We start from the raw sequence: 14,403 nt of genomic DNA, 5'->3' as shown, positions 1-14,403 counted from the left end.
ATGGGTTAGGGAGAATAATTGGAGGGGGTGAAGGATGATTTGGGAAGATCATAGTTGTCTGAACCAGACATCTACAATGGGAGATATTCAAGTTAGTTGATTTAAGTCCTTAATATAACACCCAATATGAAATATTAAGGCTAGGACCCAACACAATATTTTATAACTTGGAAGAGGGATGTCGTAATCCAAGCTATAAGATATTTGAAGGTAGGCGAATGACGATTTACCAATTTCCACCATGAAAAACGAAATAATTTATTAGGTTTTAATTGGATTTGAAACTCCTAGATCTTTTGAGATTCATTAAACTTTTCAATGGCATGTTTCAATCTCGATTGTGCCCTCTCAAATTTTATGACTGGGATGCCGAGGATCACAAAACAAGGTGTGAATAACCATGCAAATTCACTTGGTACCCTTAATATTATCACCTAATCAATGTGCCGGTTAACCACACACGCTCCATCGATCTATGATAAACATTAAGTCACCCTTTGCCATCCTTACTAGTCCAAGTTAGTGTGCCGGTTAACCACACACGCTCCACCAACGACTTGGTAAGGTACAAAGTTTGAATTTCATGGGTTAGCACCAAATTCACATTTTCCTAAGTAACTAAGATTGGGAATTTATAAGTGTTTAGTTACTTATTATTTATCATTAATACTTTTAATGAAGGGAGAATTATAGTCCTTGTCCTACCCGTTCGGCTAACGACCCTCCACCAGTCAAGGAAGCGGTGGGTGAGAGTGGACACCCATTAAACTGCCATTTTATAGGCAGTAACCTTATACCCCCCTTATAGACCGGCTTCGTGAATGAGGCCTACTAACGGTAAGACTGACTTTATTCTTATACATATATATAACTATTAACTATTAATGTTATAATAGTATAAGGGTTGATTTTTAACTTTTAAAATTCTAAGGTTCAATTTGGAATTAAAGTTTACATGGGGGGTAACTTTACAAATTCCAAAACTTGAGGGCAAGTTTTGAAAATATTCAAAACCATTTAGTTCCATAACTTATGTGTTTGAAGTAGTTTTAATTAAAACTCTTCAAGTTCCATAACTTGAGGACAAGTTATGGAAGACTTTAACCTATTAAAGAATGTAACTCTTCTTCTTTTGTAACTTATGAAACTAATTAAGGTTACACATTTTTATTATTTAATGAAGTGACTCTTGAACCTCCATAACTTGAGGACAAGTTATGGAGTCATAAAACCATTTAATGAGGACAAGACTCTTCATTTTGTAACCTTTGCCAACTTTATGAGTTTTAAGAAACTTAAATGTGACCTTTCATGTAACTTGAGGACAAGTTACACAAACACATTTTAGAATCAACTCTTAGATTAAAATGGATTAAAGACACATAATCAATTAATTTTTTTCTATTAATCTAAGCAACTCATATGAACAAAGATAATTCACATCAAACTTTTTCATGTAACTAGCATAACTTTTAAACTAACACAAAACATGAATCTATTGACAATTATCTTTGAAATTGGATTAGAATGAACATTACCACATCAAAAACAAGTTTATAAGGTCAAAAACAGCTTACGGTAATGTTCCTAGTCCAATTCCAGCCAAAACAGTCGAATATATGCTGTCTGGGGGTCCAACTCGTCGAGTGCATGAACCAACTCGGTGAGTTGGATGCATTTAGCCTTGGACTCGTCGAGTCCCTTCATGGACTAGGCGAGTCTGCTGTTCAGACAGCAACAAAATTCGATTTTTCAGCCATTTTTGCAAGTATAACAAGAAAACAAGCCTAGTCTCTGATACCACTGTTGGGTTTTGGTATAATACAACATCCTATGGTGCACATACAACCCTAAATACCTTGGATCTATGTTTTCACTAATTATACATGCAAATGGTTTCCAAGGTATTGAACCTATAGCTAGCATGCAATTGTCATACAAACTACATAAAATACTAGATAGTGTAACATACCTTTTTGTGTGGCTGGAGGTCTTGATGTATTTGGCCTTAAGAACTTAGCCCCAATAGTGTGGAAGCCTCAAATGAAGTCACAACACATCAAGGACAAAGGTAGGACTTGAGAGAGAATCTCCATGCACTCTAAAACCTTCATGAACTCCAAGAACATGCACACACACTAGGGGTGACTAGGGGGTGGCAGTTTTAGGTCATAACATATGTATTTATATGTGTTGAATTCTAATAGTCATGGGTATAACCCAAACCCATATCCATGGATTTTATGATCCATGGTTCATGTGGCCCAACTCTTTATGTATCCATACATAAACTTGGTCCAACATGGATCATAAGCCCAACACATATAAATATAACTAATTACCATAATTAGTCCCCATAGTTTTAATTAGTCTCTTTTGATCACTAAATTAATTCCAAATTAATTCTTGATCAATACTAATTAACTCATATGACTTCATATTAATATATTAGAACTTATAATATATTAATAAATCATATATAACCTCTTCTCTCAAAAGTCCATCCTAACAAATTGTCCTGATGATATGCAACCCAAATGGACCATGCTACTCTCGGGTCGAATACATACCAATAATAATTATGGGCTTAGACACCTAATCCGACAGAGGGGAGCAGTGAGGGCACCTGCTCCAGCCACTCTGAGGATTACTGATAGTCGTGAGGGCAGAGTGGATGTTCCTGTGGTGAGGGGCCGAGCACTGTAGTTACGGTACGAGAGCCGTGTTTAGGGGTTATTTGGGTGAACCAGTTTTGAATTTTGATGTGGGAGGCATCAGCCATCATCGGAACAAGCTTAAAGTGAGAAAAGATTAGTAGCCGATTTGATATTTGGTGGTATCAGCAAGAATTCAAGGAATCCGCGAGGTGCGCGTGTCGAGTTTGCATGCAGGATATGTAGGGATTTTTTTTGGTTTCGAGGCAATGAGGAATTGGTTTGATCATGGGTGTATGATCAGTAATTGTCAAGTTCATACCTTTGCATTGTGGTCAGTTGCAGGTTCGCATATGAACTTCTCTAAGTGATAGTAGGTTGTGGAATCAGTTGCGTACCCGTTTCGATATTTGAGATGTTATTCTTCGTCATACGTTAAGTCGCCGAGGACTTTTAGTGAAGTCAATGGGAAGTACATGAAATTATTAAGATCGTTGAGATTTCAGAAAGTATTCACCTGGTTTTGGAATGTGTGTGATTGTTAAGATGGGTTAGAAATAGAATGCTAGTTCTTGTAAGCTCCGGTTGTCTACGGTTTGAATGGTAAGGTTGTGAGTGATGGGTTTTGAGCATTCTAACACTCCTAAGTGTACATGCAACCCTAAATACCTTGGATCTATGTTTTCTCTATTATACATGCAAATATGATTATCCAAGGTATTATCCTAACTAGCATACCAAAACATTGATACTAGGATACTAAAATAGATAGAATACATACCTTGTTGTTGTTGCTTGACTCCATGAAGCTTGAGAGCCTAGTGCCCCAAGTGTGACACCTCAAATGGTTCACACAACATCATGAACTCTTGGAATAACCATGAGAAGAAGACATACATGTTCAAATCGGCTAGCCCTCAAAATATGTATCACTAGTGCCAATTTCTTGAACTAAAGGGGTTCTTATATAGTGTGGCTATTAGGGTTACACCATGTAACTCATGACTTTACCCATTCCTTATGCTCCATGGGTTTTAACCTCCATGGAGTATCCATGGATCACCACATGGGTTAAACCCAACATAAAGGAATCTTGGATCATAAGCCCACATATATAAGAATGAATGATTTACACAATCAATCCCCATATATTTAATTAGTCTCTTTTTGATCACTAAATTAAGTCCAAATTAATTCTTGATCAATACTAATTAAATAACATGATTTCATATTAATATATTAGAACTTATAATATATTAATATGTCACAAAATGTCTTTTCCTCATAAACGGTCTATCCAAATGTTCCGATGCCATGCAACCCAAATGGACCATGCCGAGTCGGGTCAAGTACATACCAATTATAGTTATGGACTTAGACACTAATCCAACAGTCTCCCACTTGGATAAGTCTAAAACTATTATTGCGTATGACTTCAGGAACCAACTGGCAATCGTAGCTCTCAAAAGCCGCTGTCGAACTCTGACCTTGTAGATGAACTCTGACCTTTGTCAATGACTTGTCCATTAGATAATGGATCATATATTCCTCCATTCTAGATATCATATGGACTGAGACATGGATTATAATCATTCTCTCTGTCCATTTGTTGTTTCCCGATTTCCGATTTATGACGACTGACTAATTGAACAAATCAAATCAGTCCTGGCTCGGTCGAGCACTTCCATTTGTCATCATCAAATCATCGAGGGGCCCACAGATATCGCTTTTATCCCGAAGGTAAAAGGAATGGAAAAACTTCGACTCATATGGTTTGTTCTACTACTTGTTGAATCATACACAAAGGCACGTTTTATAACACCGAGTTACCGAATGCGTTTTCGTGCAATCAATGTACAACCAACTCATAGTAACAACTCATATCTCTAGGTTTGAAGAATATAAGATATTATCGTCTCATGATCACTCATGATAAAATCCATGAAGTGATTCCAATGAGCGCGGGTTGAATCCAATACTCAGAACTTATGAGCACTCATGAGTGTTGTAGCCCCTTGTCCAACATCTTAGACCTCTACAAGCCAACCCATGACAATCTTGATTCATATCTACTTCCAACATATGACCGACTGTGGATAGTTTGAATAACTTAGTCAATCAGGAAGAACGACCTAGTTATTCTGGAAGTCAAAACATGCAAAATGAAACACAATAATAATAGAATCTAATATGGTATCAAAACCTATGAACATAAATAAAACACCTTTTATTTATCACCATATGATTACACATTATTCATTGTATACTGTTTCAGCTATCAACTTTATTCTTGAATTTAAAACAATAGTTGTCCCATGCTCCAAGCATGTACACTATGTTTTCTAAACACTAGTCATGCCATACACCAAGTATGCATACTATGTTTGTCTATGATCTTCACTTTGTGAATTAGATCAATTGAACATAACTCCAATGATCCTCTTTCACAGTCCCAAATCCTTACTGCAAATGCAAGAATTCCAAATTCATGCCATTTACTGAAATCTGTTAAATTCTAAACTTATATGCATTGATCCTCCTGTAATGATTATGTACAGAGTCAGAAAGACTTGACAACAACCATTACAGAGCATTCCAAGGAGATCAACTCCTTGGAAACATCCTTCTTGCATTAAGTTTCCTAATCTTACACAGATTGAATAATTTCCAACTTTGAAACATTTCCATATTCCATTTTGACTATCACTTCTGAACAAGAGTTGCCTCCTTACAGATTATGTCAATATGGTCCTTCCAGAATTAACACTATACTTCCAACTGTCCTTGAGCACCCAATCTTTGGTAAACCTTAGATTGTCCTCGACAATTGCTTAATCCTTTTAGTCATATCCAGTTCTAGACCTTTTCCCTTCTTAATGCCCCAGGCATTTGGAAAATTTTAGAAAGGATAAATATAGCACATGTAATCGATCCTATATCCGAAGCATATGGGACACGAGTCATGATGTCTCACATAAAGACTAAACCAATCTTTTGCTATAACATTTCCATTTCTATTTGCCAAGTTCTCATAATTCAGATTATGAAAAGGGATGCCATAATCATAATCGAATTTTAGAACGCAAATAATGGACGCATATATAGAATTTCCTTATGTTGAGTCATTCCAACATGAAATTCATATATATATCCTTGACTAAATACGACTTAAAACCTCAATCTAAGCTTTTAGAATTGAAATGAAGTATAATTTCCTCTCCCTTAATTATAGCAAAACAACTTTTTCAACCCCTGCAGCCTCACGAATTGAAACTTTTGTTTTCTATAATTAACATTGCTAACTTGCAATCTTTATCATAATTATCATGCTCCCACTAACATGATGATTATTAGCATAACACTCATGCTCCCACTAGCTTTGACATGTAATCAGAAATCAGCTGGACTTCTAGAAATCAATACTTTATTGACTTTCTTACCAAAGTTCAGATTTCTGATACTAGATTGCTTTGATAAAACTTTATCAATATCATACATCTTATCTTAGATAGCTCACAGGTGTGTCTAAACAATTTTAAGAACTATGAAAAGGGATGTTGTAATCATAGTCTCGATTGTTTAGACCTTTACCACTTCTCACAAGTCCATGTTAGTGTGCTGGTTAACCACACACGCTCCACTAACGACTTTGAGAATGCAAATATCACAATTGCTATCTAGCTAAAATCTACTTAGTGAAAGTGTTTCCTCACCATCATTTTCATGAATCGGAGAGAAACCTTATGACACTTAGATTTTCTGGTGTATGAGTTCCTATCCATATGAATTTTGTCAAAACCATAATCACAAGACAAGGTTACTGACAAATCCACACTTATATGGATTAAACTTGTGCAATCTTAAATTCTTGCCATTTGGCAGCTCAAGGGCCTGCCATTGCTTCCAAGTAGTTGTGCAACCAATTGAGAACTCTCAGAACTCCTATGCAAAGCCAACTTGAATAGGCACATACATGTCGACACGATAGGTTATAAACCTCAAGTCGTGTGCTAGTGAAGAACTTCAGGTTTTATTCTTGATTTGTTCTTGAGACTTTCAAGACCTTTAAGACTCCCACTGTCCTCTTGACATATAAGACTTTCTTGTCAGATATTCAAGAGATAGTGTGGATTCTAATCAAGACAAACATTTCACACAATTGGCCTTAGTTGGTCTTTGTTTTATCCAAAACATCACAACTTACCAATTTCAAATGTACAAGAGTAGAAAACTTTTACTCTTACATTTGACAAGTGTTTTAAACCTTCTTTAAGACATGTCACTCAAGTTACAATCTTAGAGTATAACTCTAAGAATTGTTTTTGGAACGAAGTATAAATCATCTTCTTGATTTAACCACTTCAACAATTCATAGCTCCTCTTCTTAGCTACCAGAATGCACTTAGAGGATGAATTGTGATAAGGTCTCTTAATCATTAAGATGATTATATAACATGATACTAAAGTACTCTCCCATCTTTTCAGATTTGAGAAACTTTTATCTTTCTGCCTAAGTTGATTCTTCTTATTCGCTCTGCCATACATTGAAACCTTTTCCAATGTCTCAGAATTACACTTAAGCTTGTAAGTATAACCATATTTACTGAATTTTAGTAAATAATGACGAATAGTCTTAACGATTATTTGTGGTGGGCTTGATCAGTGCACAAGAATGTGTACTCGATCATTTACTTGACCCACACATCCATGTGAACAAGTAGTTAGTCTTAATTTTTCCAATGCTTGAAAGTTCTTATTCATCATGCTATACAACTTGCATGATTCCAAGTTTCTATCCAACTGAAACTTAGGTGATGAGAATCTTTCCTTATTTGGTAAATTTAGACACTACCACAAATGAAAGAATCAAATTCATATTTCCACTCTTGCTCTTAATGGAATCTTATAAGCAACAAAAGTTTTCACAAATGCCATTGTAAGGATATTTTAAAATAAATAAAATCAAAAAAAAAAATTCTTTTAGTTTAAAACTTTGCGGAAAAACTATCCTTACAATGCAAAAGCACATGAAAACTTTGTTGTTATTTATTCCTAAGCAATATATCATAACTCTTAAGAAGTAGCTCAAGAATCCGATCTTCAAACTATGCGATAGAAATCCATCTATGCCATCAAATTCAGCATATTCTTTCTTTAAGTTTCTTCACTTTTTCTTTGATTCTTAAAACATCAACATGTGACCCAGTCACATCATGTATCAAGAATCTCAGAATAGAAACTTAGCAGAGTTAGATAGTGGATTTACCCGAAGTAGAGTCAAACTTATTGACTTCAATATCCTTAGGTAAATTTGGCAGCTTCGCAACCAATGCCCCTTTCTTTGGCAATAGACCCTTGATAATGGGAGTATCTCCGACTTAGCCGTTCTCTTTACCATTTGGTCAACCGAGTTGACTATGGCCCATCCCTTTTCATTGGGAAGAGAGAGCCTTACTAGATATCCAATGTCATCATTGTCAATGTCCATAAAGTTTTAGGAAGTTGATCTTAGCAAATAGATAAGATCATTAAGGGTCTTGTCATAGTCTGTTTCATAGGAGTCCCAAAGGAACTCACTATGTGACTTAGAAAATAGTTGAGTCACCAACTTTCTCAAGACTTTGACACCCAACTCTCCCGGCTTGTCAATATCTGACTACATCTCCAAGACGTGATCACATATAGACCTTTGCTTGAGTGACCTTAAACTTTTCAGGAACTTGTGGGTTAAGGAGAATAATTGGAGGAGGTGAAAGAAGTATGATTTCCATGGGACATCATCTTCATTTAGGAAAGCTTGTTTCAAGAGATTTGGGAAGATCATCTTTTGGGAGATATTCAAGAGAGTTGATTTAAAGTCCTTAATATAACACCCAATATGAAATATTAAGGCTAGGACCCAACAACCTATTTATAACTGGAAGAGGGATGCCGTAATCCAAGTTATAAAATAGTTGAAGGTAGGTAAATGACGATTTACCAATTTCCACCATGAAAAACGAAATATAATTAAGTTTTAATTGGATTTGAAACTCCTAGATCTTTTGAGATACATTGAACTTTCAATGGCATGTTTGAATCTCGATTGTGCCCTCTCAAGTTTGTGACTGGGATGCCGAGGATCACAAACAAGGTGTGAATAACCATGCAAATTGACTTGGTACCCTTAACTTTATCACCTAATCGATGTGCCGGTTAACCACACACGCTCCACCGATCTATAATAGAGTCAAGTTACCCTTTGCCACTCTTACTAGTCCTTATTAGTGTGCCGGTTAACCACACACGCTCCACTAATGACTTGGTAAGGTACAAAGTGTAATTTCATGGGTTAGCACCTTTTCACATTTTCCTAAGTAACTAAGATTGGGAATGTACAAGTGTTTAGTTACTTAGTATTTATCATTAATACTTTTAATGAAGGGAAAATTATAGTCCTTTCCTACCCGTTCGGCTAACGACCCTCCACCAGTCAAGGAAGCGGTGGGTGAGAGTGGACACCCATTAAACTGCCATTTTATAGGCAGTAACCTTATACCCCCCTTATAGACCGGCTTCGTGAATGAGGCCTATTAACGGTAAGATTGACTTTATCTTATACATATCTATATAATTAAAATTATAATAATAGTATAAGGGTTTGAATTTTAACTTTTAAAATTCTAAGGGCTAACTTGGAATTAAAGTATTCATAAGAGAAAACTTTTCAAATTCCAAAACTTGAGGGCAAGTGTTGAAACTATTCAAAACTAATTAATTCCATAACTTATGTGTTTAAAGTAGTTTTAATTAAAAAAAAACTCTTCAAGTTCCATAACTTGAGGACAAGTTATGGAAGACTTTAAACTAATAAAAGAATGTAACTTTTCTTTATTTTGTAATTTATGGAATTAATTAAGGTTACACATTTTATTACTTAATGAAGTGACTCTTGAACCTCCATAACTTGAGGACAAGACTCTTCATTTTTGTAACCATTACCAACTTTTATGAGTTTTATGAAACTTAAATGTGACTTTTCATATAACTTGAGGACAAGTTACAAAAACACATTTTTAGAATCAACTCTTAGATTAAAATGGATTGAAAACACATAATCAATTAACTTTTCTATTAATCTAAGCAACTCATAAGAACAAGATAATTTAATCAAACTTTTTCATGTAATTAGCCTAATCACTAAACTAATACAAAACATGAATCTATTGACAATTATCTTTGAAATTGGATTAGTATGAACATTACCACATCAAAAACAGGATTATAGGTTCAAAAACAGCTTATGGTAATGTTCCTAGTCCATTTCTAGCCAAAAAACTCGAAGATATGCTGTCAGGGCTCCTACTCGTTGAGTGTATCAACCTACTCGCCGAGTAGGATGATTTTCTTCATGGACTCGGCGAGTTCATCAGTGGACTCGGCGAGTCCAGTGCCCAGAATGCCCGAAATTCGACTTTTTCAGCATTTTTCAGCAATTTGCATCAAGTATAATTGAAAACAAACCTGGCTCTGATACCACTGATGGGTTTTGAGCATTATAACACTCCTAAGTGTACATGCAACCCTAAATACCTTGGATCTATGTTTTCTCTATTATACATGCAAATATGATTATCCAAGGTATTATCCTAACTAGCATACCAAAACATTGATACTAGGATACTAAAATAGATAGAATACATACCTTGTTGTTGTTGCTTGACTCCATGAAGCTTGAGAGCCTAGTGCCCCAAGTGTGACACCTCAAATGGTTCACACAACATCATGAACTCTTGGAATAACCATGAGAAGAAGACATACATGTTCAAATCGGCTAGCCCTCAAAATATGTATCACTAGTGCCAATTTCTTGAACTAAAGGGGTTCTTATATAGTGTGGCTATTAGGGTTACACCATGTAACTCATGACTTTACCCATTCCTTATGCTCCATGGGTTTTAACCTCCATGGAGTATCCATGGATCACCACATGGGTTAAACCCAACATAAAGGAATCTTGGATCATAAGCCCACATATATAAGAATGAATGATTTACACAATCAATCCCCATATATTTAATTAGTCTCTTTTTGATCACTAAATTAAGTCCAAATTAATTCTTGATCAATACTAATTAAATAACATGATTTCATATTAATATATTAGAACTTATAATATATTAATATGTCACAAAATGTCTTTTCCTCATAAACGGTCTATCCAAATGTTCCGATGCCATGCAACCCAAATGGACCATGCCGAGTCGGGTCAAGTACATACCAATTATAGTTATGGACTTAGACACTAATCCAACAGTGAGATGGATTGGAAATTCATCAATTTTTTGGATTGGAAGAGCGTAGTTGAATCTAAGTAGGGGAGAATCATTTGGACTTAGGGTTGCAAAAGTAAGGATATTTAGGTTACCTTGTGCATCAGCAGTGACTCATGACGGATATGTGTTTAGGTTCAGGTCGAGGGTTGTGCTAGAGTCTCTCTGCATGTTCTTGTATAATTAAGGTTTTGGGGTTCGGAGCATAACCCAAACACCTAGTTGGGATTCAATCAATATGGTTTTGAGATGTGCTTAATTATGGTTGGTATGGTAGATGGACAGTAATACCATGGGTTGGGCCCATGGCAGTTTGGAAGTGTTGTAAGACTACATGGTAGCTGTAGCATTCACCAGGTTGGCAGGCAGTATATAAGTGTTGTAAGACTGTGGGGGTGGACGTAGCATTCACTGGAATGGCAGATAGTAGAAGTGTTGTAAGACTGCATGGTGGCCCGTATCATGCACCTAGTTCTTGAGCAGCTGTGAGAGTGGGGTAGATCAATGGTTTGGGTTTATAGTTTCCTCTAGGTAGGATTAGACCAAATTAGGGTAGGTCGTGAGACTATGGGAAGGCCACATTATTCGTGGAATAAAGGAAGGTTGTGGGCTGTGTGAGGCCGGTGGTGACATAAGATTACAACTGGGCATGTAGCATTCGTTTATAGCAAGGTGGTTTTTATTGCATTGATGTAATGGTTGGTTATGTTATCCATTAGTTGGATTAGGAGGGTTGTTGGAACCATTATGGAAAGCAAGCTAGGACAACTTTTTCCAAATAGACCCTTGTTTAGGATTCGTGTGGTACGATTGTGTGAGGCTATCAGCCTCAGCAACCGGTTGGATATCTAGTACATCGATTAATTGGTAGGTAAGTGTGAGGCCAGGGAGGTCTCAGTTAGATCAGAAATGTGATTATGGGACAACAAGATGATCTTGAGATGGTACCAATGATTGAGACTCGTGTTGGGAGTGGCCTTTGTTTCCAAATGAAAGGTTTCTGGCAACAATGAATGGTCATGGATTCTGTTTCCCAGTAGAATCAACAAGATAATTCAAGGTCAGCAGGGTTTTCGTTCAGTTTGGGTTGCAAAGTGGAGTTGTATTGGCAGTAATTCATATTGGTTTTGTATGTCGGGAAGTCAGACAAGGTATTGGATTTCTGGATCTTGAGCTGAGCAGTGATGGTTATTCTTCATTGGTTAAGGTTAGCGGGGCAAGGATTCGATCGTCGTCAGTATATGGGTCCTGTTAAGGTTGGGTTCGATTAATATATTGCAAGGTCAGCGTATCTTAGAGTCTACTTTAATCGGGGTTCTGGAAGAATTTTTAGAATCGTCTGGGGTGCCTGGAATGTAGTGAGAAGTAATTTTGAAGACGAAATCTAATTTAAGTGGGGGAGAGCTGTAACACCCGTTTTCCTGGAAGGATCGAATTAGGGTTTCAAGGAGTTAAAAGGTTGGATTCTGGAAGAAATAGAGTCTTACGACGTGAGATATAGAGGCTCACAATGTGAGATGGGCCAAGATGAAAACTTTTTTTTGGGACTGGTCTCACGACGTGAGAGCTGATGCAGCCCAAGCCCATAATCTTTTAGGGTTTCCTTTGTATTTAAGCACCTCTAAACTCATTTTAGGGTTTCTTATCAGCCTCAAAACCCTCTTTTACCTCAGAAACCCTACCATTCATCTTTTGCTTGATCCTTGGTCATTTTGGAGCCTTTCTTGGTTTGAAGAAGAAGAAAAGAAGAAGAAGAAGGTGGTTTTTTGTAGAGGCTTGCAAGGAATCATCATCAGCATCACCTTACATTGTTCTTGGACCATTGTAAGTGTCAAAGCTTCCACCTTTATTGTTATATGAGGCCAAATCTAAGTTTTGTACGACTTTTCTTCTTGGGTGTGCAAGTTTGAATGAATGGAAACCATAAAGTTGGCAACTTTATGGGTTATAAAGGCCTTAAGAGTGTTATGGAGTTCAGATCTAGTTAATGGTTGGGTTTTGGAACCTTGCATGAAAGTTGGATGTCTTTTCTTCAACTTTTGACCTAAATGAGATCTAGACATATATTGGACATGTATGTCTTAAAAGCTCCGACTTTCAAGTGTATTAAGGAGTTATAAGACCTTATCGAAAGTTAGAGTTCAAGGCTTAATGGATTAATGACTTAAATTTTGGATTTTTGGCCACATACTATTCTCACGACGTGAGACATAAGGTCTCACAACGTGAGGAGTGGTTGATCCCATTTCTGATGAGCTTCTTGGGGCTCACGACGTGAGGAAAGGTTGCCCACATCGTGAGGTCAGCTCAGGTGTCACTCCCTGACTGAGTTGGCTACATTAAGTCGTGATGAGTTAGGATCAGACCGAGTGAGCTCTCACGACATGGCCAAGGGCTGGTCACGACGTGAGGATGGATGGTTGACATTTTAGGCTGTTGACTTTGACTTTGACCGTTGACTTTTGGCTTGGGTCTACTTGTAGTCAAATTTTATTTTTAGAAGGTAGACTTAGGGTTTACCTTGTGTAGATCGATAGGAGGTGTTGAGCATCCATCATTTGGCAGGAGAGTAGTTAGCTATAGTCGACACAGTTTTGAGCTGAATGTTAGTCGGATTTGTGATTTAGGTGAGTTTCCTCATTATACTATATGATATTTGGATTGGATGTACTTGTTGTCTTTGTGACTCGTACTGTATATATGTATGCATGTTTGCTGCATGTATGTGGGGTAAAATAGACCTGTACGGTTGAAAAATACCGATTGAGTTGAAATAGACTCGGGGGTGAATTAGACCCGGTACAATTTTATACTGACATATGAGTTGAAATAGAATTGGGGGTGAAATAGACCCAATACAGCCTTAAGCTGACATATATGTATGGTATACGGTATTTTGGGGAACTCACTAAGCTTTGTGCTTACGATTTTATGTTTATGGTTTCAGGTACTTCGGGTACGAAAAGGAAGGGCCCGGCGTGACGGCATAGCATCCCCCAGAGTTTTTCGCATTGACAAATTATGATCTTTACTCTGATGTTTAAATAATATTCTCATTGTAATCAATTTTGGATGAACTCTTTTGTTTGAATTACTGTTTTAAAAATGAAAATTTTACTATGAATTTTGGGACATTACACTAGCTCTTATACTAATTATAACATCCAAAAGGTACATATCATAATATTGTCTGTTTTGGGCCACCCGAAATGAAAACTTCCCAAAGGTCCCCGATACTAAATTACTATCACCTAGTCTTGCTTAAGTACATGTTTTATGCCGAAGCTTACAACAACTGAGTGATGTAAAAACCTTTTAGGACACTAGTTATTTCATGCATTTTTACAAGTAAAAAACCTACGATCTTCATGTTGGTTTTACATTTTCAGTCTTATTTTTGAATTCTTCGATAACATGAGAATTTTCTTCTACCTTTC

This window comes from Lactuca virosa, chromosome 7 (genome assembly GCF_052849685.1).
Source record: "Lactuca virosa cultivar CGN04683 chromosome 7, Lactuca_virosa_CGN04683_v6, whole genome shotgun sequence".
NCBI lineage: Eukaryota > Viridiplantae > Streptophyta > Magnoliopsida > Asterales > Asteraceae > Lactuca > Lactuca virosa.
Note: the sequence above shows the minus strand (reverse complement) of the source record.